General features: G+C 32.9%; 1 protein-coding gene across 5 annotated transcripts in view; it reads left to right on the top strand.

Moving 5' to 3' along the window:
- LOC128991937 (voltage-dependent calcium channel type A subunit alpha-1-like) overlaps window positions 1-27074 on the top strand; it is a 392598-nt gene that overhangs the window by 68462 nt on the left and 297062 nt on the right. For 4 of the 5 annotated variants that reach the window (XM_054415233.1, XM_054415232.1, XM_054415230.1 and 1 more), the window contains exon 2: window positions 24372-24434. The gene's annotated coding sequence lies outside the window, so the exon portion shown is untranslated. Of the gene's footprint in view, window positions 1-4937; window positions 5011-24371; window positions 24435-27074 lie in introns of those variants that run through there. The other variant, XM_054415227.1, reaches the window with a different exon arrangement.

Genomic DNA, 27074 nt, shown 5'->3' with positions numbered 1-27074 from the left:
GGCAGGTTTGCTGCGGCGGGGGTATTTATAGATGTTCTATGTTTCAAATACAATAGAAATGTATTAGTTTTGATTCTGCCACACAGCTTAAAGATAATAAACATGAGCTATCTTCATTTACATAAGCAATAATTATTAAGATGGAGCCTTGTCTATGTCTCTCTTGTCCTTGCCTGGTAAGTGTGTTGTAACTGTTTCTTATAGTAGATTTTTTTAAATTAAATTATTGTCTTTTGTATTCTCACCCCATTGCGAAGCACGGGCAGAACAACGACACCTTTTCTAATTTTATTTCTGAAATTGTCAAGATTATTTCAGAAAGTGTCAAGATTATTTTAGAAAGCCTCAAGTGTATTCAAGAACTATCGTTTTAATTTTTGAAAACATCAATTGAATTTCAGAAATTGTTACATTAACTTCAGAGTTAGAAATTAATATAAATATTTGTTATAACTGTATCATTTCAAAATCAGCTGCTAATTTTTAACGCTGATAACAAAGATGATTACACTATTATTTCTGAAATACAATAATAATTGATACCTTCTGAAATGCAGTTTATATTATCTGAAATACAATTGAAACTTTCTAAAATTTAAATCTAACATCTGAAAAACAAATTTTCATTTCTGAAATATAAATGACGATTCTGAAAAACAATTGACGTTTTATGAATTAAAAGTGGAAAAGCTGTAGTAATTGTAACGTTTTAATTTACTCGAGTTTGTCTAATATAATAAAACACTACCTAGCAAACTAAAAACTAAAACTAAAACTTCTTACCAAATTATAATCCTTGGCAGGTGCTCACAACTGTTCAATAGGGGTTCAAACCCATTGCCAAATTCTAAAATCTTTGTTATACTATATAGAAACAATTTAAACAGACACTTATTCCTCGTAATGAATAAAATTTACATGATCTTCCTTTTACGAATAAGTTTGTTGTTGTGCAGTGATTCAAAGTGAATGTAGAAACCAAGTTATTATTTAGTTATTATATACCTACTATATTATTTTCCAAACAGTAATGTTACAGTAGGGGGGGGGGGAGGTTTCAATATCCACGATCATTAAATGGTACATAACGTATAAGTTTTGTACAATCAAATGTCATTCTGTTTGTAGACATTGCTCTATTCATGCGTATTTAAGCTACCCGAGTTACAGTTTGTTTAGGACCCGGTCGGTGTTGTTATGTTGGTACAACTGCTTATCTCCGGATAATGACACTGTGAGATGTGTCAGATGAGTTTATCCTGCTGTATGACACATTGTACTAGGTTACATTTTAGGTATAAATGAATAAGAGATATATTGGTGAGTTATTTCCTGGTTCAACAGAAATTTCAACAATATTTTATGTATTTTATCCAATAAATTTTTGACTACCGGAAAATATTGTAAGAGTTAAATGTTCATGTGGAGTTGAGTAGAAAGAAATTAGATATAATCATGAAGCTAGATAAAATGATATTTTCAGTCAATATGAGAGTGCTATGAGAGTGTTATGTATTGTAGTCTACGAGTTTACTTCAGTAATCCTGTTTTCAGAAAACAATTTAAATTTTGTTTATAATAGTGCGTTTTTACATCTCATAGACAAGTCTCATCTTCAAGTTTCTAATAAGTTTTGGCCCTACTATTTCTTCCAAAATAATAAGTTACATATTTTTTGCGCTAAGATGATTATAATTTACATACAATACAATGAAGAAACTTGCTAACAATAATTTTACTATTTGTTTAAAATGAATAATTTAAATACCTATCTTAAAAAATCCGGCTATTTTGGGAAAAATAATGTTTTGTTGAAATACATATTTGTTGATTATTAAAAAGACAAATCAAAACACAAAGAGTTGTTAAACTCTAATTACAATTAATTACAAACCTGAAGAGCATCATTCAGAATAAAATAAAACCACCTATAATGTTTAAAACCCAGGTTTGCCAATATTAGTTCTAAGGTCGTTGTACTGTTCTAGTCATTTCATGCTTGACACTGTTATCTTGGGGACGTTTATGTAGCTGTAAAAGGCTCAGTTTCAAATATATAGCTGCCAAGGAACAACTAGCAATCATCCGCTGTTTATCACCGTGTAACCTGACTGCTTCCTGCGTTTATGAACTACTTTTAGTTGGTTTTAAACCCAGAGGTAGGTGTATTGAACCTTTTATTTAGCAGGATACAACTATTCTAAAGATTTTAAGATTAGTCCTGTTTTAAATAAACATATGTTTTAAAAACTCTTCGGAATATATCTCTAAATTTTAAAGAAACATATTTAAAAGTTTTATGACAAGAAACCTAACAGAAAAAATCTTTCATCCATTTCTTTACTGAGTATTTTTTCCCGGCAACGGTCCACAATGAAATACACTTTAACTTTTACTACGCCCAGAGTAAATAGTGTTAGCTTCACGACTGCCTATGAATTAATTGCTTTATGAATTAATCCAACAAACAAGAATTTTTTAGTACCTATAAGTTTTACTCCTTTAAGGATAAATAACAGTTAATGTTCATTTAGCTCGAATAAAATATAACAATACGAACTGTAAAAACTGTGACAACAGGTAGTTTTGAGGTTATTTAGTACGGTCCAACAATTTTAATGCAGTATTAGACTAAAAGAAAATAGTACGAAAACTAGTATTTCAATATGAAATTTCACATGTGTTTAGATAAGAACTACAGTTTGAGCTCTTTAGGCTTTTTGTTATTGTATTCAAACTATTTTTTTATTAATTTAGTGTATTTATTTACTTAAAAACAATATGCACAACTCTGGTCATCATTTCAAAACATGTCCTCGTCAAAACAAATCAGAGAGGTAGCCAGTAAGGAGCCCCACTGAAGTTACTCTAAGCTCACATTAATGTTTCACACTGTTGGAAAGCGTGTGCTTTAACACTCCCTTATATGCATAAGGTACTGAACCCACTGAAAAACATCATTACATTACCATTTTTATTGCAAAATAATTATTAGATTATTTAAAGTAATTAAAGTTCGAGTCAAAATATTCTTACAACGTTTAATGCTTTATTATTATTTTAATGTTTTACTGTAATGAAAAGAAAACTATTTAAAACTTTTTACATAATATAATAGATCACCGTATTAATTAAAATATTTTGACTATGTTTAGTTACAAAAGTGTTTTTGTATGAGTTTCGCAAGGGCTTAATGGATTAGACTGGTTAAACTAAATACACTCTAGACTATAGAGGTTAATTGTATGAGTTCTGTCGCACTGTACTAAGCGTAAATATTATTGTAATATTTGATTGAATTACCTTAAAAATATTCGCCTTTCAACATGTTTGTGGATATATATATATATATAATTTAAATTAGTGATAAAAAGCTGTATAGTTTGAGGATTATTCTTCACACACTTTTATACACATATTGTACGCTGAAAAATCACTCCTCAGAACTAGCAACATTGCAAATAAAGTGGACCTGTTGAAAACAAAGATACAAAATTATTTTAAAAGCTGATACGAGTACTGTATTTGTTTGGAGTTGGAGCCCATTAACTGCAGTGTATTAATGTACACAGGTGTTCAAAGCTACCGATATTTAGTAAACTGTATATGTGGGGTCGTCCAATAATTGTCAAAGTGGTATAGAATAGAGATCATTGAACAGTGTTAGTAAATATTGAGTCTATACCTTAACACTATAGTAAAACAGTGTACAGCTACTTTTTGTTATGTTCGTTATAGTTATTGATTATATTTTTCAAACAATTTTCAATATAGTTCTATATAGTTACGCACCATATATACATAATTATTGGCTGAAAAGTAACTTGCACCCTCCCTTAACTTTTCAACCATTTGAGATATTTGAAATCTGTTTGCGGCAAACTTCATAGATATGAGGGGCTACAATAATTATGGTCAAATTTGAAAATTTTGCCCATAGGGGTAGTGGGGGTAGCTCAAAATTTTCAAATGACAAGTATAGTCGAGTTTGGTATCATTTTACAGGTATTGACGAAACATAAAAATTGACATAAAGAAAACCAAAATCGGCCCACTAATAACAAAATGGCGCCCTAAAACGTTTCAAATCCAAATACGCACTTGTCGCTCAACAAGAAGCACGATATGAATTTGTCGGTGTTCAGCGTTAGGCAGCAATAGCATACGCGAACCCTGTGTCTGAACCATCGGTGTATATGTCTGAACCAGCCGGGCTGAAGTCATCCCAGCCAATCTTTTCGTGGCGAAAAGGAATCAATATGTCATAGATGTTAAGAGAATCCGTAAGGAACAGAGAAGTGCATCTGTACCTACTTGCTATGTCAGAAGAGCTATGAACAAGATGCTCATGGACGCTGAACCAGACGACTGACTCAGCAAGTCCAATCTTAATTGGTGGTGCGGATAGGAAGTTAAGGATTCTTACCTGTCCCGGCTCCTGACAGGTCACGGATTTCCGGTCATACCTGTTCAGGATGATCAAGTTCATGTCACCAGATTGCACGTACTGCCCGAGTACTCCCAACGACAACACTCTTTCTTCCGCTGCTAGCGCTAGGATAGTAGGGAAGGCACAGTTTGAAAGGTCACACCCATGTGACGCTCATCTCATTAACAAGGGAAGGTGAGAAAATGTTGACCAGTTTGTCACAGATATTCTAGAAATTCGACCTTAGTGTGCCCTGAGTGTTAATCATTAGGTAAAAAATTGTCCTGACCTGAAGAAACGTGAGAAACTACTCCACACTTGTAAATTCTATATATATATATATATGGCAAAACCTCATTTGAATTTAGTTAGATATATCTAATCAGCTGATGTGATGAGCAGCAGGTGGCAGTTGTGTGGTGGGGGGAGAGGGGAGGGGCTACCACCTGTTGTGGTGGTGGTGGGGGGAGATAACGGCTCAGTCAGTGTCCCGTCGTCGTGCCGTAAGGTGCTCAGTAGTGTCGTAGTGTCACAGTGTAGTGTAGTGCTTGTGTCATGTGATAACACTCAGATTCTACCAGGTAGATGATTAATCTTGTAAGACTTATTGACACATGGCCTCAAAAATTCCAAGTCCATTTATGGAGGAAAACTATAGTAGTCTATATGAAATATATATACATTTTGGAAACTAGTCAAACTCAGCTTCAGACAGTCAGTATATTTACTTGAAAACTCACCTCACATAAAAGTGTTATTAGATTGAGGTTAGACATTAAAATTCCAATAATATTTCAAAAAGACACAAACAATGGGGACAAAAAAACATGGAAACAATAAATTACGAACATCAAAGTACAATTAGTAAGAAAATGTTTAAAATATTTTGATAAGAAGGGTATTTGGTAACGATATAATATTTAATTGAAATTGCGTACAATTTACATAGCACCAAATGCAAGTGCAACGCATTGTTGTAAAATATAATTTTAGAGTTCTTTATTGCAGTTTTGCACAGTTGAGCTACAAATTATACCGTGGTGAAATATGCATGATAATGACACGTTCTTAAACTAAGGTTTATCTCAATGTTGTACTCAAACATTCATGTTAAAATAAAACAACATTCCTAATACAATTTTCTCACGAATCTGACTAGCCTTCAATTTACAAGCAATATTCACTGTGGTAACAGCAATAATAATTCCTGGCCATTATAGAATTCCTCAACCCGAAAGGTTTACTTGAGCGTAAAAAGCACGACCTCATTTATTCGTTTAATATCCGATATCAAAGACATCCTGCCTATTTATTTCTCAGAAATATATTTATGTTGCTCTTATTGTTTTTTAAAGACAAAAACAGTTATTTATAGCTTATTGAACACCGTTGAGAGGGCACGCTTTATTATGCAAAATTAGCATAGGGTTTTGTAACGAGTAGGTTAAATGTGTATAGCTTATCATGTTGTATATAAATAGCGTTTTATTTGTAATAAAAACGTGTAAAACCTTTGAAAGAGTATCTTCATTTTATGAAAAGCCCATTACGGAAACTAATGTATTAATAGTCAAACCTAATACCACAGACTTACTTACTTCACACTTTTCTCTGCATCTTTGACCATTGGACCAGTATAATAGATGGGACCACTGGATAGATGGGTCCAATGGACCTACTATTTCTAAAAGTGAAAAAAATATATTTACAAAAAAAAACTTAACGTATTGAATTAAATTCCTTGGATCATTATTTATATATTTTACTGCCCCATAGAGGATTTAAGAAGCAAGACACCTTTTAAAAGCGTGTTATCAAAAAATAAAAATAAATACTAAAAACAATATATTGCTTAGCTACAACTTATAAATTTGTGACAATTATTTTAATCACCACGGTTTGAAATAAAATTCAATGAACAGAACCTAATATAATATATTGTGTTGAGGCAAATACTACCTTTAAAGACCGGCTTCTAGCACTAAATACGGATATTTTCTACTTAATTAACCTTTTAAGAGCTTCAGCTTGGTGGAGTCTGTATTTTCCTACAACGGTACTCTACTTGAAACGACGATACTGCGTTAATGGGGTTTTTTCGTTTTAAATTTAGTTGTATTCTTCTCCATCACATGCTACGTGTGCCGGTTTGCACTGGATATACCTGATAAATTGTTGATATTGTAAGAATGTGGACTTTTAAATAGTCGTTGTCTTTTATTTTTGTCGATTATACTAATTTATTCAGACACACATGTAAACTTCTGAGGAATAGCTACAATTTTAAAACATACAATTCAGCTTGAAGTAAGCATTAGAATTAAAACTGTTATAAAAATAGTAGGCTATAATATTTTCAGATACTAGTTAGAAAATAGTGTAGATTGTGCGTGTTTGGATTGCAAGCTTTGTTAGTGTCTTGGAATTCGGTGTGCGAGAGGAGTACAGGGCTGAGTGCCGTTTGCCTAAAAACGCTGACGAAGGTCAATTACAGCGGCTTGGCGGTGCGAGTGCCAGCCAGGCCTCAGTGCTATGATCCATGATGCGAGGGTATGGGGGTGGAAAGATAGACAAGGGGAGGGGGCAGGATGAGCAAAGCTTGTATGTGGGATTAATTTAAACTGTTATAACCTAACCTAACCAAACTAACTTACTGATTATGAAAAAAAAATTGAATGAAGGTTTACTGATCGAATCGATATTTTCAATCGATATTAGGGTAGCCCAGTTAAGAAACTGTACCCGGTCTCCGTTACCCACTACATCCCTTCTACAAACACCCCTCCCCTGAATCACTCTTACGCTCTGGGGAGTCAAACGGCACTCGGGCCTACCTGACGGTTTTGACAGTTTATTACACCCACAGCAAAGAATAGGACGGCACTCGCTTCGCATACCATGCGAGATGTGGGTACAATAGCAGGCAATTGAGGGACCCAGATAACTTTAATTTAAGTTTGTGATTCGCCAATACAAAATAATATAAGCCACGCATTTCTTGGGTAGATATGAAAATATACTCAAACGCAGTTTATGTGTGTTTAGGTTGTAGGTGACTCATAATAGCCCTTAAGACATTTTCCCTAAGAAACTGAGTTGAACCGATTATTCATAAAAACTTCTTTTTGGAAGTGTAGAATGAAGAGACTATAATACGGCAGCAAACAAAAGTGTTACAGAAAATAGGAAAAAAGAAAACTATTAGAAACCAAAGAAGAATCAGAATAAACAAAATTGAAAGCCATCAGTGACTGGCTGGAATGATTCTCCAGCCATCCAGGTAGAAGGCTAAGATATAGTGGCACATACTCATTGTTCCAGTTGATGATAGGAAAGTTAAATAGTTTTCATAACAATTTTGCCAAAGGGTTCCGTTCTAAAAGCCAGTACCAAGGTTTTCCTTATGGAAAATAATTTTAGTAATTTGTTTCTTGTAAATGATAATTTCTTGCCTAAAGATTTAAAAATTCAGTATATCCATTTATAATAACTCCCTTATAACATTAATTCAAGCTGGTTAGGTACTAGAATAAATGTGTATCAATTTCTCATACATCACACACGTCATAAGGCATACAAGACGATTGTTCATACTGTTTGGCCCTTACATAAAACCAACAATATGCTGCTGATGCTGTTCATGATTGAAGTTCCACCGTATACGTGGCTCAATATTTCTATGTTTTTTTCAGCATAGGTATTTTATTTTCATAACTATTTCAAATTAATATCCAGCTAGTTAAACTTTTTGGAAAAAAGTCAGGATAGCAAATGAGTAATAAGGGACCCATAAGGGAGTCTTCCACTTTTTTTGTAACGTTTATTTGTACATGTGCTGGTAGTAACTCTTCACTTTGAAGCAAAAAATAGTGTTTAACTGCGTAGGGTTGTCGAGGTAGAGAAGGGGTGCAATGGATTACCACTTGTTGAACCCACCCCCCTAAAATACTGTCATTGCGTTGGCATTACACCACTGTTGGCTTAGAATAAAGATTGTATCTCTAACAACTATACACACTTTGGTAAAATTGTTAAACCATATTGTTTGGGATCCTTACATAATTAATGCTAGTAGTTGTAAATAAAAAGTTGTCACTATTTACAAACGATCATTATATTTATGAGTCTTCCTTTACAGTTCTACTGAAGAGACATAACATTCTGAATCACTCGAAACTGTAAAATACCTGTAAATATTCTACCAATAAAATTTAATAGAAATACGGGATAAACCAGAAGCACAATTAAACACTATCAAGTCCATAACGAATGGTTTTGGATACGGAATAGAACATTGTAAGCAAATTAGTACAGTGAATCTATTAAGACACAAGTTTATTGATCGATCTTATTCATGTGCAGTGCAGAGAAATGTTTAACCAACTGTCTGTAATGATCGTAATTGGGCTTGACGGTGTTGAAGGTAAGTTTGCTGAGAAACTTTGAAATGTTTGGTCCCGCAGGACCCACTACACTAGACTTAGCAAGTTGACGCGGAATAGATTATGCTATGAGGGTAAATGCACTATTGAAAGTTAAATAACTAGTTGATTGCGTAAATTCTTCTAACAAGGAAACCTTTTGTCAACTTAACACTACAACGAGTTATTGTAGTTGTAACTGATTTATTAATCAACACCCAAGATATTCAACCATTTAACTAGAGATAAGTCATAAGTCATTTATTTAGCCAAATCAACCAAATACAATTAGTGTTACCTATGCAAAAATAAACTAAAATGAACTGGAGTAAAACTAAAATACACAACTTCTTAGGTATTTAACATTAGTAAGACTATTTACAAGTTGTGACTACCAGTCAAAAAATCCCGGTCACTGTAAAATACGTTATTTATACGTTAGATATAGTTTTGAAGTTAATACACTGAACTAATTTAGTATATTTAGGGTTTTCTGGGAACGAAAGCATGAGTTGAAATAATTGTGGTGCCAGAAGTTGCATAGGTGAGATTTATAAACAATTACAAAGTTTTAAGCAGTTTAAACCATTTAAATAAAATAAAATTCAGTAAAGTTAATAATTTTACACTCAATTCCTACATATTATATTTCTTGATAGTTTAGCTACTATATTAATCCCAGAAAATACTTGACATTCTGGCAGAATGAGAAATTGTGATGAAAGGTGTTTTTGAGGTTACTTGGATTAAATTAGGAAAAAAGTGTAACTCTTCTTTATCCTAAATAACAATGACGATGATAAACATAAGATCATGAAATATGTTATACTTTTATATACATTTGACCATAAATTTAACAAACACGTTTTAAAAGTTTTGGTGTAGACTATTTAATTAGTTTATATTTCTTTTGTAATTCATAAATACAAAAAAATTAGTAACACACATAATATGTAATCTTAGATAGCAAAAATAGCCCCAAATCAAGAAACATGCGTACTAATTGATTATCAGTTCTTTTATCACATCGCCATCCAGACATTCTGCTACAACTCACAAGGTGGTTCGCGTGCAAAATGTATTGACTTTCTGCTGCTCTGCCTCTTGTCTCATCATTCTCATGGTACGATAAATTTACACATGTTCGTGTATTGGCTAGTGTTGACTAGGAAGTTGTGAATATCAATATTGATTTTTCATGGTGCCACTGTATCAAGGGCTTAAAATAAATTATCTTCCAAGCTTACAATAGGTAACAGAGAATTTAAGGGCTGTAGAGAAATATTTTAGTGCATTTGAAGGACCAAACGAGTAATAACAATCTATTTGGAGCTATCAAAAATAGTTAGAAATTTTGATTATTTGAAATTTTTTCAGTAGGTCTATAATTGTAAGAAGTAGTTTTTTACACTTTCTAGATGCTATTGATTAGCATAACGAAAATCTAAAACCACATTGAACTCTTGTTCGCTATAAGCATTTAAATTAACCCGAGCAGTTTAGTATGTTTGTGTGGTTTACCTTTGAAAGCTTGTTAGTGCTCTTGTAACATGTGGTCTCCCCACTGTCTAACCACTAACTCATCACATACACTAACATACTTAATCTATAATTAACCTTTTTTACCGCTGAACGCTTAAATACGTCCTTATAAGTGATTGGTTAATCACCCTTTATTTGAAGGTCATTGTCTTTGGTTTGTAGGGATCATGCCTTTAATACATAGTTAATTAGGTATTTATGGGTAGTTATTTAACTAAGCAAATTTAAAAGAGGCTAATTTTTGTTTGACTTAAAATGGGATTAGAAGCAGCAATAAAAACTCTACGGTATTGAAAATTGTCCTTTCATTAACGCAGGGGTCCCGGTTGACTTGAGTATTCAATACCAAAACCTACATACACTTAATTACTTAATTATTTTAGTAACCTATACACTTAATTACTCAACTTACTATGCATATTATGCCTTAAGTTGTTGACGTTAAAATTTCCTATCTCATTTACAACATACACTATTGCCTACAATTTTCCATAGTTTCTAAGCTCAATTTTGAATTACAATAGTGTTAAAGTTCTGGATAATAGAAATTTGACAAGTGATTTTGAACCAAATATGAATGATAATTGCTAACATTTTTGGAATAATTAATATCAAAATTAATTACAAAGATAAAAACACGCGTATTTGGTGTATTTTAAGAGGTATAAAAATATATATTTATAAATTACCTACGCTATTACATGTCATGCAAATGTGGATTTCCAAACATTTTGATTAAGAAATAATTGCTTTATTGATTGTAACCGAAAAAGTGAAAGGTGCTTTAACATTTTCATCCAATATTAGACCATCAAGATGTAAAGGGTCGGCCTCGGAGGAGGCCTTTGAAGGACCAGTAGAGAAATGATCTCATTTGTGATGTAATTTAGGCCGGGCGCGCACTATCCCGACCACGACCACGACCACGACCAAATGCCCGACCAGTGGTTGTCATTCACCATGCGACCAGAGCACGACCCGACCACGACCTGACCAAGGCAACGAATGTTTTACAAACTTTAGTGTCAAGATGATTGTTGAAGAAGTAGTTGTTATGGTGCATTTGTATTGTAAGTACGTTAAGCGGAAGAAGACACTATACTGGGTATATCCAATGTTAACTGTTAGGTCTGAAAGGGCATTTTGCAACATTTTATGAAGAGCTACGTCAATATGAAGACAGGTTTCAAAAGTGTAAAAATCCTGCGACATTTTACCAAATGAGTCACTTCACAGACCGGCGCAAAAAACTAGTGCTTACCGTTTGATTGATCTAGGAATACTGGGGGTTGAGTGGTGTACTGGTCGGGTCGGAGGCAAGTCGGAGGTAGTGCGCGTCGTCCCATTACTTTGTGTGCTATGTTTGGCTGCAACGACCAGCGGGTCGGGCCCGACCAAACTGGAAAATTTTTGTCGTGCGACCAGGGCCCGACCAGGGTCCGACCAGTCGACCAGTGCGCGCTGTTCCATTTATTCCTATTATAAAACTGGTCGTATGCGACCAGTCGGAGTCGTGGTCGTGGTCGTGGTCGGGATAGTGCGCGCCGGCCCTTAGTAGCTTGTAACTGCAAATGGAAAACTACTTAGTAAAAGACTGTAACCAATTTTAGATATTATATCAAAGCCATGTTTCAATTACTTTTTTACTTTAACAATACTCATATTCTATTACATATATTATTTAAATTAATTTGAAGTCGAAATTTTATATTTAAGTTGTAGGTATGGAATTGTAAAATAACTATGAATATTTGCAGTTGTGTTCTTTCCTTTATTAATATTCCAAATTTAACAATCTGGGTACAGTAATATTTTATTTTTTTAGACATAATTATTTTAATCGATACCATAAAACATTAAATGAAAGAATTGTAGCTAACTTTAGAGATGCAATGTGGTTTGTAATGAAACCCATGATTGCCTTTTGAAATTTTTGAGATAACAGCTTTTGAAACTTAAACAAGTTTGAAAATGCGTAGCATAAGTAAAAAGTCAGGGAAAGGGTTGAAACCATAGTTTTTTTATAGCTAATTTAGCAATTAAAGTGTTATCAAAATTTGAACCCCTACGAAATTCCAGCTCTTTGCAGTGAAAAGTAGTTCAAAGGTATATTTTTTTACGTTTTCGAACACCTTGTAAATAGGCATAAGAAAAAATTATAACATTTTCCATAAAAAATACTCAGGACTCGAAGGCCGCTGAAGAACTTTAAATTTGAGGTACAACACGACCCTCCTTTACATTTGAACATTTTCCAAAAACCACACCCACCCCCCAAATCTGCCCCTTGGGGTGCTTTATTGAGTTTAAAAATAATTTTAACTGAACTCCTTGGGGTCAAAATAGTGGGGCTCCAGTTGCAATCAGGTTTTTATTTGCTTTCATATTAGAGCTATAGAAGCCGGCTGGGTGGTCTGGGACACCCTGTATGATTTGGAAAACCTTATTAATGATATCCACCAAGCAAATTTAAATCACTGGTAAACCTCGCTCATAAAAATAATTGCCACAAAATATTTTAAGAGTAATAACTTTTTTAAACCAGTAAGACTTAGCAATATTAGCTTTATGTTATGGGTAGATGGCTTCATCGTGTAAAACCACTTTAAAAATGAATATAAGCATTGACAGGTATATATAGTCAATGATAAAAGCCATGCTGTGTACACGGTTGTCACGCCTGAACGCTCAAAGTAAATGCAGACCCTCTCGCGTTGCCAACCTTTCAGTGATTAAAACCTTTCCTGCAAGTGAAGCAGTGCTGCGACGTGGTGTTGAAATTCAGTAACATAACTCGGCAATGAGGTTGAAGTATTTGGTTTTCATAACAGGATTGAGTAGAATCTTATGTTTTGGATTTGGTTATGGATACGACAAATATCCAATTTATTAATGGATATTAAGTAAAGATATTACAGTTTGTAGATGTTTAGCTTGATTATACCTATGCTTATCGATTTATGATAAAATCTAGAAATATTCACGTTGTTCAAGCCTACGTGGACAATGAACCTACAAAGACAACATTAATAACCTTACTTACTTATCATGTCCATTTATACCTAAAGCGGGTTTTGGCCATTTAAAAATTTTACAAATCTTAAATTTCGACCTTACGATCCAAACATTTATGACTATACTCCAGGATTGCAAATTTTGCCATTAATCATCATAAAAAAATCATTATCTCCCGTAGGAAAAGTAACCACAGTTATTGGTTGTGACGTCAATTAAACGACCAGACTAGTCAGTAACTAACGTCAACGTCATTTGTGGCTCGGATATTAGCTTGTAATTGTCGCTACTGGCGGACTGAATATACCAACCAATATATATATGTTGGTGTGGTCATTGGCATAAGGCCATTCATAGCATTCATAAGGCCACTACGTGCGTATGAAACTCATCATCTAAAGAGTAAGGATATGTTGTTTATGTTTAGGACTTTTCAACTTTTCCCATAATTTAAATTAGCAATGAAAAAATACATATTAGATTTGTGCTGGAATATTTTACAGTGTACGAGGTATTTAATAACTTAACTATTGTAAATTTTTAAATTATATAATTTTGAATATCAAAAAAGAAGCACAAGTTTGCAATACATATTAAAATGCTACATTAGATGCAGACATACTGACATTAGATGGATTGCACGCAAAGAGTAATGTAGAGTTAGAAGGATAATGCAATTCGTTTGTAAGTTCTTTTGGCATGTTTTACCTGCAATGCTGCTTTTCAGAAGAACTAATGTGATACCTGCAGATGTTTTTTTTTTGAACGTATTATAGTTGAGGTGTAGGATGCTGTATTGTGAGTTGCATAGTTCTATCAGTAAATTTATTTCATTTCACACGACGTAATTAGTGATGTACCCTTAAAGCAGTGTTAACAATGAGCTAACAATGACAAACCAAATGAAAATGGCATTTTAAAGTCCAGACTAACTACAAATATTAACATATATGCTACATATTTTATAGAAATCTTTAATTAATCATTTTTGAATTAATTTATGCGTAGTATTTAGTAGCACAGTCGTGTATTTTCTTCTCTTTTGATTATAGAGTGGTAGTTAAGGGGTTTTGTTCAGTTGTAAAAAAAAAAAAAAAAAAAAAAAAAAAAAAAATACTTCGGTGAAACTAAACAAGAGGATAAATTTAATAAATATGCTATATATTTTTTTTGCTTAAATGTAAGTGTAATATAATTTTCTACAACTTTATTACCTACTATTTACTACTGGATTATCCTTTATAAGAGCTTTTAAGACAAAATTACATTGCAATCTTAAAAATAAGATTGCAATTAACCAACCTGACTGTAGAAGACCTGGTCTGTTAATTAACAACATTTAATAGTGGTATTTTTAATTTTAGAGGTAATGAAATGCGGGGCAAAGCCTTTCTTACAAACAAACTTTTACAGCAATTTGAACACGATTTTAACATTTTATACTTGCTTATTTTTTCCAATAAGCCTCCAGTTCTTATATTTTATAATACAGAAATATTTCCTTCCCATAATATGCAAAACCGTTAAGTTTAATAATATGCCTACATAGTAAAATAATCAAGAAGTTTACAAAAATAGTATTATAATCGTATGGATTTTCAAGATGAAACGATAAATAGTATTAACATAAACTTAATATTTATCTAAACAAGTTTTTAGATTTGTACATAAATTTATTTTAAGTTTCTCTTAAGGACGATTTACAATGCCAAATGCTGATCCTTCTGTTCAGTGTAGAGAGTGATTTAAATTTTACACAGGGAAGATTCTATTTTACAGTCTATTTAACACCATCTACTAATCACCAAAGTCGACCGAAAATTTGGTTGTATGTAGATATTTTGAGACTGATACTACCATTTCTTATAAACACAGTGATTTAAAGTTTAATTAACTAGGTATACATAACGCAAAACAAAGGATATTATACAAGCAAGCAAAGTTAGTTAAACAACTGATTGACCAAAAAAACATAAGTGTAGAAGATTACAGTAATACTATAATGGAAATAGTCTACAACATAGAAGTTTGAACGTCATTAACCACCAAGAAACACACAAACCACTAATCTCTCTTGGTTCCATTTGTATCCATAAAACAGGCCTGTGTTCTCAAAGTAATTATTATTAAGTACATTTTTTCAAAATATTGGTGAAAATATTACATATTGTTGGATTCGGAAAATACTATGAAATAGAGTGTAATACATATTTCTATGATCGTAATTTTTATGTGAATCCAATTGCTATTTTATAAACAGTTAACGAATAATCTTTGACCAACAAAGATTCCATCGATGGCATTTTAATGTTTAGTTTTTTATTTTTATTTTACAGATAATCAATTTTGTTTAACGTAATCATTTTCAATATTGTAGTATTCTAAGATATATTCTACTTCTGTCACATTTAATACACCCAGACGTTTTAGAAGGGCCAAATATAATGTATATGGAAGCACATAAGCTATTTGAGGAAATTGAAACTATTTTTACAGTGAAACGGTTACTTTAGCCGTTAGACTGGCTGGAGGAGCATCTGCAATTCCACACCAAGTTAAACTGGCAACAATGAATTATTGCCACGGCGAGCTGTTGTCAGCTTGGCTCGTTCATTAATAATAAACTTCAATTAGCTCATTACGCACCAACAAAAGAACACACTTTGGAAATGTTTTATACGATTACAACCAGTTCATCAACAGTATTCGTTAAGTATGTAATGAATAAAAACTCTTCACGTTTTAGCACTAAAGGTTCCTCGAAGTGAAATATGCTCAGTAACTTATCCAAATAAATATAGGCTGAAATAAATATTAATATAAATAATTTAATTGCATGAATATTCAGGTTTACCGAAAAATATATCTTATTTTATATAGATACTCTTGCTCCTATAATCTATTTAGAGGTATTTAATTTGAAGGAAATAATGTTTGTAAACAAATTACCATACCGTAGACTTTTACGTAAAAAATTTGAAGAAAAACAGGAGGTACAACAAGCATCATGCAATAAGTTAAAAGAACTTCTCGTCCTGAGTGTAAATATAAGATTTTGTCAACTCAATAGAAAAATAGTAACAGCAAACGATTATTGAGAACACTAGGTAATTGTTTACCAGACGTTGTGGTTAGATAATAAAATGGTTACAATTGTGAGTAGGTTAATAACTATTTTTGAATTATTTAATTACAAAACTTATTATTATTGATAAAATTGGTTATCTGAATTTAAAACTGCGCGTTTATACAAGTAAGTATCGTGAGAAACATTGTGATGAAAGTTTTACACCATTAAAACATAAAAATTACAAAAGAACATAGAGAAGAAGTTACCAAAATTAAACAAACTTTTATAAATGACTGACGGACGCGTTACTGAGCTGCGTGGCAATATAATGATTCATGGTGAGCTCATTTATTCATCAGGTTTAACATAATTTCTCACCAGAAGATAAATCTTTTATAGTCTAAAACTCTAAATAGTTAGAAAAAAAAATAATTTCTTCATTTATTTTAATGGCAAACACCATTTTACAAAAAAATTACATAAGATATCACATAACTTAATATGTTTCAATATGTAATGCTTAAAATTTGACAAATCTTTAAACTAAATACAAAGATATTTTGAGTAACAGTTGATCAAGTAACACCAAACTTACTGCAATTAAACAAAAATAAGACTACAAATTAATTTACGATGCTATTGCTGTTTTGCAAATCTAAAAAGTCATCGTGTTTTGCTTTGGTTTAAAAAAACTACGTTAAAGTGTTACTTCAAAGATTAGAATACAAATAATTATAAGAACCCTTGTACTTATTAGTTATCCTAGTAGGTTTTTGAACACAAGAGAAATTTACTTGCTACATTTTCATTTGTCAAAGGAAATCGGAAAAAAACTTGAAAACAAAATGATGGGATATATAAATATACTTCACGCAAATTAAGTGAAGGGCAAAATTGTCTTGGTATTCAGAGCCTGTTTTGTCTCCGAAGTATACTAGTATACTAATAGATTTCTTTAACAAAGTATTAATATAATTTTTCTTGTAGAAATCCATACTTGTATTCGATTCAAATTCTATTTCCCATGCCTGCTAACTCCTAGATTATTATACAGCCCACACATATCTGGTATCTAAGTCTAACTCAGATCTTGTGTATAATGCAATTACTGTAGGCTTGAAACTAATACTACTAGATTCCGTGGGCATACAAGCTAACAACTTCGTATGATTAAATGGATTTAAGGTTGCGCTCTACCCCTGCCGTTTTGTGTAAAAGCAAGGGTCTGGGGCAACCGTGTTTCCGAAGGCTACACTTAACGTAGAATCAAAGTTAGGGTGGCATTTTGAAGAGGATTAAATTATCTAGATTGTTGTGGTTTCGATATGTTTAATATCGTACCATAAAGCCTGAGAATTTTCCTTGAATGTAAAAACGGCAATTTTAAACTGCTTTAACTAATTATAGAAATATTACTTTAAATTCTAAAGCCAGGGTCGCATTGATTGTTCTTTGTTCTGTAAAACCCCACTCATTGCTTTTTACTAGCATGCCGTGAACGTCTGCAAACGCTTCTCGCGGCGCTGTTCAAAGGCGCAACATAGATACTGAAGCCCGAGCTGAGATGTCCGAGCTGAGGTAGAGCGCACCCTTTTCCATTCCCACAATTGACCTGTCATTTAAACCTTGTTACTTATAGAACTCATGATGTTTTAGTTGAACAGAATTACAATATCGAAAACATGTTTATATCAATTTTCAATTAATTATTACATCCAATCACTGAAACAATATAATTACGGAATTACGACTGGGGATATCAAGTTATGAATGAACGATACATTTTAGTGAAGATTATTGTTGTACCTTACATTCTAAACGTGTGGTTAAATAAAGAATATGTGATAAGTTAGAAGATTCATGGAATATATTACTACGTTTTGGGTTATATTTTGCAACTGTTATGTATAATATGAATTTTAAGTAAAAATGATAATTTTCTAAATACATAACTATACTATTTTACTTAAGATCCCAAACAATATTAGATTGAATCTGCTCCGAATGTTGCGTTGTTAGACGTAATAAAAGCCTCAGATATGAGCTTAAAAGACCGCAAAGCAGAAAACTTCATCTTATTAAGCCGAAAAACGAACCTATTTATGTCACTTTGACTTTTCATTTCGTGTTCATTTAACCGCTGCAACACAATAATTTGTATTTGTATAACTTCGTTGTTTTGCCGAAATTTGTACAATCGATACAACAATGTAAATTGCAATACATTTTATATCTCATATTTTTATTTTTACCATATAAGTAATTCCTATAAGATATATTTGTACATGTAAACGTAAATAAGGAATATTATTTTTACCATTACATGCTTGTCCTTGCTGCACAGGTCTAAAATTAAACTTCATAATGGTGTATCAACTCGGGAAAAGAAGAAAGTATGTCTAAGTATCCTAACAGAAAATTATTAAACGTCCTCCTATGCTATACGATTACCTAACGAGCGATGTTGAGCAATATACAAAGTAAACGGTGTTTTTTACGCAGATAAAATATTTACAAGAGTACTGTGGGACACATTTTAACGACAAAACATTCATTTTGAGTATTATAATGGTATTATTAAATTGTCAATTATCAAAGTCAAAAAAGAATAGTAGTCAGTTTCAGTACAACTTTTCAATCACTATTTATTTACTCATTATTTAACATTATTAAAACATGTGATAATTTATCTTCACAAATAAATCATACAACAGAAATATAAGGATTAATCAATGGTCATACATATATATATGAAATTAGTCATTAACAGGTATTTTTTACAACACATTCTCAATAACACGAAATCTCATAGATAACTATGCAACTCTTTTATATATCAGCTGGTCGGCAATGAAGTAAATAAAACAGGGATGCCAACATTTCAGCTTGTATTAATATACGGTACTACTCTTAAAATAGCAAAACTGTTTCATGCAATACTACATCCTAAAGTTAAAATAGATTCACATTATATTTGCTGTCAAACCAACCACGTTGAATCTATTTGCTTACAAACTTAGAAACACTGTTCAAAGCTACAATGCATATTAGTTTTGATTTTATGTACGAAATAATTTTGCTTTAAAAAAGGCTTAGTATACAGATTAAATTGCCGTTAGATTCCACTTAGAAGTTGAACATCACAGCTAGAAACATTAATGTTACTACCGAGAAGTGTCCGAGTTTCTGTGAATTTTCAGAAACTTATCTATCAACTCTAAATCCTCAATGTCTGCTTACTTAGATAATATTGTTTCACCAAACACCACTCAACCGGACCGTTGAATTCAAATTTTCGTCTACAAGATGGATGCATTTCACATTTAATTGTAATGGTATGATGACGTTACACCATACCAACGTTGGAGAAATTATGTTTCATTAAATGTAACGCATTTTTACTTTTATTCAAAACAGTTTTTTTTTCTAATTAATTTAGAGGGGAAATAGACATTTCTATGGGTGAAATAGCCAGGAAAAAGCATTGTTTAACGCTGCCTTTTAGGTTAAGCGGAAAAGATCATAGTGGTTTACGGCAGGGATCTCTTTTCAAATCAATATTTTTTATTTTATTTTAAGTAATGCCAATCATAAGCAATACAAAAAGGATTATATTGTATCTATGTATAAATGTATACAGAAATCTACGTTTATCTAGGTATCCATATAAAGGTTAACATTTTAACTTCGACCGTTTACTCTATACATTTTAATTCAAATTCAAAATTGCATTCTGTAGGATAAATTGTGTTTAAAATTTGTTGTTACTTGTTATAAGTATTCAAGTACACATTGTGTGTAATATTTAATTGAAAGTGGTATTCAACGTTAAATTCAAGCAAAACGTATTTTTTGTTTTATTGTACAACTATTTTTATTGTTAATGTTCAAAGGTAACACAATAAAGCACTAATAATATTGAAAGCCACTATTACTTCAATAAGAAACTCTTCATCAGTAAGCAACAATATTATTTATATTTGATCGATATCTTAGCTAATTGAACAAGACGATTTTATGAGTAGGTAAGCTACTAAAGAATATTTCAAAAGAATACACAATTTTTATGTTAACAAGAGCCGACGGTATCCAAGGTGTAATCAATACAGAAGCTCTGATAGCGTGAGCAGGTTGTTATCAGGGCTTATCAGTTGCTCATTGATCATTCTCTGCTTCCCTTATACCTCACGCAGCTACAACTGTTCTACCAGAGATACTATCAGGTCCTGACAGTATCGAAGGTGTTATCACTACAGAAGCTCTGATAGCGTGAGCAGGTTGTTATCAGGGCTTATCAGTTGCTCATTGATCATTCTCTGCTTCCCTTATACCTCACGCAGCTACAACTGTTCTACCGAGATACTATCAGGTCCTGACAGTATCCAATGTGTAATCAATACAGAAGCTCTGATAGCGTGAGCAGGTTGTTATCAGGGCTTATCAGTTGCTCATTGATCATTCTCTGCTTCCCTTATACCTCACGCAGCTACAACTGTTCTACCGAGATACTATCAGGTCCTGACAGTATCGAAGGTGTAATCAATACAGAAGCTCTGATAGCGTGAGCAGGTTGTTATCAGGGCTTATCAGTTGCTCATTGATCATTCTCTGCTTCCCTTATACCTCACGCAGCTACAACTGTTCTACCGAGATATTATCAGGTCCTGAAACTGATAGAGTGGTTGTATTACCAAAAACAGTTTTCAATGTTCATACGTGTTTTGACATACCTTTTATTTGAAATGTTGAAGCCATCGCATTCCTAATTAATTTGGTAAATATAATAAATGATATAACATTCTCCTTCTACCAAGTCTGTCGTGCATCAATTTAATCTTCAACTGTTCAAACAATCGTTATAAGTGGTGGGCTAATCTGGAACCTTAATATTTGTCCGCAATAAAGTTTGGTTTCGGCTTAACTTCATCTCTAACTCCCTGGGGCTAGTGTTGCCAAGGCAACCGTTGGGATAATAAAACTGGCGATTTCTATTTGAATTTAGACAACTTAACTGGCGAGCGGCTAATAAGAAGCAATGTTAAATGTGAACCAATTCACAATTAGTTAAAAATGATCAGGGATATTCTTCTTACAAGTTTTACTCTGCCTGAGTAACTTTTTATAGATTCATTAAATGTAACGCCATTTTTAGTTTCATTCATATGGGGTTATCACATAGAGAAAAACCATTGTTTAGTATTTTCTTAGTTTAGTTTGTTCTTGATTGTGTACGTCTCTGTACTGAAGGTGAGTCGGTAGCTCAGTTGGTAGCGACTTCGGGCCCAAGGCAGCGATGTCGTGGGTTAAGGATCCTGGTCACTGCCGCAAACATTTTATCAGTGCTGTTCACCTTCGTACCGTTCCGGCTCGCCCCTTGCTTTGCTGGATACGTTCCACGTATAGGTCTGTGGTCTATGTGGACGGGCAAATGTAAGGTTAAAAGATGCCATCGACCTAAAAAAAATGGAAATGGAAATGTTAAAACCTTGGTCTTAATACTACCAAACGTTTAAATTTCTAGGATATGATAATTATTTAAAAGCTCACTGAAAAAGATCTCTGGGTCTAGTATCGATCTCGGAACCAGCGAATTTCATATTTGAATGTGATTGGCGGGATTTGAAGCCGGGCGTCTAGACCTGAAGTAGCATGCTCTAACCTTAGACTGGAGACCTTAGTCTATGCTCTAACCTTCCGAACCCTGAAAAGGTGTTAGACTATTCGAACTAAAAAGTGTGTGGAAGGCTTCATTATTTGTACAATAAACTCATTGAATCAAAGACATCGTGCGTACGAGTGATTTCGCACGAAAAGGGATTGAATTGTCTTCTTGTATGGATGAATCCATTCAAAAGTAATCAGTATAAGGTATAAGGTGCATTGTAAAAATCTATATATAAAAGACAAAGCCCTCACTGACTGACAAGTGAGCGCAGCGAACGAGCTCCAACCTAAAGGTGAGTGAGCGTTGCGAACAAACTTCAGCCAGGACGTAATTGAGCCATGCGAACGAGCTCCAACCTAAAGGTGAGTGAGCGTAGCGAACAAACTTCAGCCAGGACGTAATTGAGTCATGCGAACGAGCTCACCTATGAAGTTAAACGGGGCAAAGCCCGCGGGTACAGCAATAATGTATATAGTTAATCTAAAATTCACTGCTTACGACTTCTCTTTGAACTTTGGTTATAATTTACTCTGTCATCTTTTATAACCATCATTGTCGCATCTCTATACAGTTTGTCCATGGTGGGACGGAGGCTTTGAATGTTATAGCGTTACTTTTGTAAATGTTTTGCTGTTTGTTTTTTTAGTGAATTTGCAAAACCGTGAGATTTTAAAATCATATCAGGCCTAAATACAAATTGAATTAACTTATACAGTAACTCTTATTATAATCATGTCACTCAGAGTCATATTATTTTTGTGATTTATTTAGTATTTCGGAACAAAGATAAACATTCGGAGAATTTAATTGTTGGGTAAAGTCGTCGTAGTCTTCTCATGGCCAAGCCTGCGGCTCGATATGTAGTATTTTTACAAGCAATACGGCAGTAATGACAGTCCAGCACCTCCTGACCGCATCTGTAGCAGAACGTCTCCCCGCACGGACACGTCACACTGTCGCACCCTTCGGTCTTTACAATTGGTGTCTTGCAAGCTGGGCAGTGTTGAATCACAGCTTCAGTCATAGCTTCTTCTATCTTCAGTCTCGCCATTTTTTCAAGCCCTTCACTGTCAGATCTTTTTGGTGAACGTTTTCGTTTCAAACCTCGTTTTCCATTATTAGGGACCATTTTTTTACTGACCTTTTAATTTTGTTTCAAAATTTGTAGATTTTCAATTTGACTTTGCAATGATTCGTTTCTATGGTGACTTGAATAACTTGGTTGAAAGTTTCGTAAATGTATGATCAACATCTCAACATAATTTATGTTTAGAATTTTTTTTTCATTGTAGTACGAATAGCCTCCAGATTGCGAATAATAATAATAGTAGTTTAAATATCTAATTCTGCCAATTCAATTGTTGACTGATTCACATCTAGTTTCGACCTATTAATGTTATCATCAGGTGAATACAAGGCTACAACAACATAAAGATACTTCACAGGATTCCAGGATTGAAAGTTGTTTACACTAACACAGATACGAACACGAACACATATCGCGTGAATTCAATGAAGTGTAACAATCAGTATGGTGTGCTTTACGATGATGATCTTGTGATAATTAATTATTTGTAAAACATTTATAATATTAAAAACTACTGTTAACTAACACTTGTAAATCATGTTCCTGATAACATGTTAATCGTCAACCTCTTTGTTGAGGAAGTGAAGTCGTTGGTGTCTTTTATGTTGAAACCGTTAGAATTTGCATTTGACTTCTATTGATTTTCAAACCATAACATGTAAAACGTCTACAAATTTTGAGACACAGCCTGTTCAATTACGCGTGTGTAAAAATCTTTTTTATACATTGCAGAGAGTAAGAGTTTGTTCCTGCCTGCCTTTCTTTTCTCATCAACATCCATTGAATTTTACTAATTATTAATCGGACTTTTCCAATGTTTCTAGAGTTTAAAACTGCACGACATTTCTGGAGGTGGAAACGTTGGAAAAGTCTATTTAACAATAAAAACATTTCAGAACCAACATAACGAATTTGAAAAAAATCCACAGAATGTTGATCGGGTTGGTGGAATTATCATAAAATACAACTTTAAAATTTTAGCCGAAACACTGTTGTAGGTTTTCATTATGGGTAATACACCTTGCCATGTTAGTTATGTTTTCTACTTACTACATGGGTAAACGGAAATTTAAAAAAGTTCTAAATTACATGGTTTGATATAACTTGAACATGTTTAATGTTTAAAACATGATGTTTTGCAGGTATGCGGCAGAGGTGCTCAAGGATAGATCCTACCTACGGACAAGATGAGGCTCTAACACAAGGTTAGATTACTATTTCCTGGTGTAGAAATTATCCCATTATTCACATTAAGTACAACACGAAACATAATTACTTAATGGACAAAGATGACCAAGTAAATTTTAAGTCTAATTATGCCTGCTTCCTGTAAGTTCAGTTGCCAAAATACTGATATGAATGTGAAGAGATTTCTAAGATTAAGTAAAACAACGTAGAGATTATGCTTCAGCAGATGAGCCGTTGTATTAAAAATTTCTATTACAGATAACAATGTACCTACTTTTTTATTTTAATATAAGCAGTTTTTACTGAATCCTAACCCTCTAAGTGAATAATACTTGTTTTTTTGGGACCTGCTTTCAATGTATCACTATGCTAAACTAAACACACGTAAATTACTTTTTTGTAGTGTACACACCTGGGAAATATTTATCAAACTATAACATAGGCCTTTTTTATATATTGAACTTTTACTGGCTTCTTCTATGAAGAAAGCTTGTGACTCTCGTATCAAAGAAGCATGCTCTGATGTGAGTGTCACTTTAGCCTCTGAAATTCATGTGTTTAAAAAACCCCTAAATCAGACCAACCTAAAGAGCTTGTGTCAAATTTGGTACAAAAATTTAAGTCCGAAAACGTCCACAATCGGTTATTTTTTCCTAATATAAGCTTCTACAATAGATTTTACTGTCTCAGTGTCTACTGGAACAGCTGAACGGCCTTTCAGTGTCTTAAAACGGATCAAAAACTATTTAAGAAATTCAAAGCTCCATGACCGTTTATCATATTTAGCCATACTGGATATAGAAAAAGAGACCCCCAACAAAATAAAACTCGAAGAATGTGTAAACATATTTGCTAGGCGTAAACCTAGACATTTAACACTTTTCTAAAGAAGTAGGTTTAAAATGAGGCTGGAAAACAAAGCAGACTATTTTATTGAGGGCCTTACCTAGTATTATTGAGGATGAAACATATAAACTAAGATTTTTAAAAGGGGTAGGTAGAACCATAGATAAATGAAATATGGTAGGACTTACTAGTACAACATTAACATGTGATTAGTAATTATCTTTCACTATTAAGTGAAAAATATACTCAAGGACATACCACCTGTGAGGTTAGTAAAATAGAATAAAGATATAATATTTAAAGAACGCAGTATCAACAATATATTTAGATTTAAACTCCCCCCCCCTCTCAATTCTAATCGCCGCCATTGTCAGTAATAACGCATAGTTCTAAAGTTAGTGTACACGTGTACACTAGCATTCTCGCAGCCTTTAAACCCAGTTCGATAAGCTGTTATCACCAAGGGTTTAGATATCAGCTGAGATATCTCGTTGCCTAGCAACCACACCTGTTGCGTTCAGCCAATCAGCTCGCGCCCTCCCCTCCCCACCACTCCCCTCACAACCCCGGGAATAATTTAAACTTCTCCGATCAAACAACACTTCCATCCAAGACAAACTAAACTATATTCTATCAGGCTGACATTTTAATTTTAAAATATACTTGTAGTTTATAAGGACATATACCTGAGTGTTATTTTGCCTAAATTCAATTACTTCTGAATTAATGCAAGGTTAGTTTGAAAAGTTTTTAAAATAAAGATTAATAATATGAAATTGATCATTAAAAAAAATGGCTCGGTAGAAATTAGTTATGAGGATTCGGTTAAATTTCCAATTAAATCATCCAAATATTTATATTTAAAATAACTCATTATTCTATAACATTGGATTTTTTTTCAAGCAAGACACACGACATTCAATTCAGTAAATTCCTGTATGACAACATATATTTATTTTAGAAAAGAGCGGATTTTGTCTTGCCCAAAAACGTTAATTAAATCCATACATCAAATCTTCGTTCGGATAGTTCGTAATTGGAAACAAAAACAAGCACATAGTTAGAGAAGGTATTAAAAAAATGTATATAAAAAATTTTTATACTCTAAAATTGTTTTTACTAAAAATTAAATTGGATTAAGATCTAAGGTTGTGCATATTTTACAACATTAAAACCAATAATCACACTACAAAATTCTTTGTCAGAATAATATTAAATGAAACAAAAACTAAACCTTCTCTCCCTCTTTTCCAACGTTTTAATATTTTGACCTTTAGAACTTATACGTTTTTAAGGTTTTAAGAATATTCTTTAATAAATGCGATATAAACATAATGAACTAGAGCTGTATCCCGTTAAGGAATGTGGGTAGAATGTATGTTCCACTACCAAATTTATCCCTTAAAAAAATATTTTTTCTAATTATCACCAACGTTTTATAATCTACTTCCAAGCTATATTAACACGTTGGGTGCTGATGACGGGAATTCCCGCAATTGCTTAACATTGAAATAAATGCAACTTTTATGTTCAAACATGTCGACAGCACGAATAGTGTTAAAGAGAGTAAAAACAAGAACCAATTCAATAAGTTGATATGTAACTACATACTTGACCATAATGATACTAATAAAATATTTACTACTCTAATATGAAGGGCATAGTGTTTTTCATCGCTAGTTATAGTTTAGTTATTGTGTTTTAAACAATGCATCATGCTTTTATAAGACATAAGAATTAAATATTTTTTCTTCTATTGTGATTGTTACTATTACAATAACTATAACTATGTATATTGAGCAATAAAGGAT

This window comes from Macrosteles quadrilineatus, unplaced genomic scaffold (genome assembly GCF_028750875.1).
Source record: "Macrosteles quadrilineatus isolate MER2022 unplaced genomic scaffold, UCM_ALF_1.0 Scaffold_4__1_contigs__length_99947679, whole genome shotgun sequence".
Classification (NCBI taxonomy): Eukaryota; Metazoa; Arthropoda; class Insecta; order Hemiptera; family Cicadellidae; genus Macrosteles; species Macrosteles quadrilineatus.
Note: the sequence above shows the minus strand (reverse complement) of the source record. Positions and strands in the feature narration are given on the sequence as shown.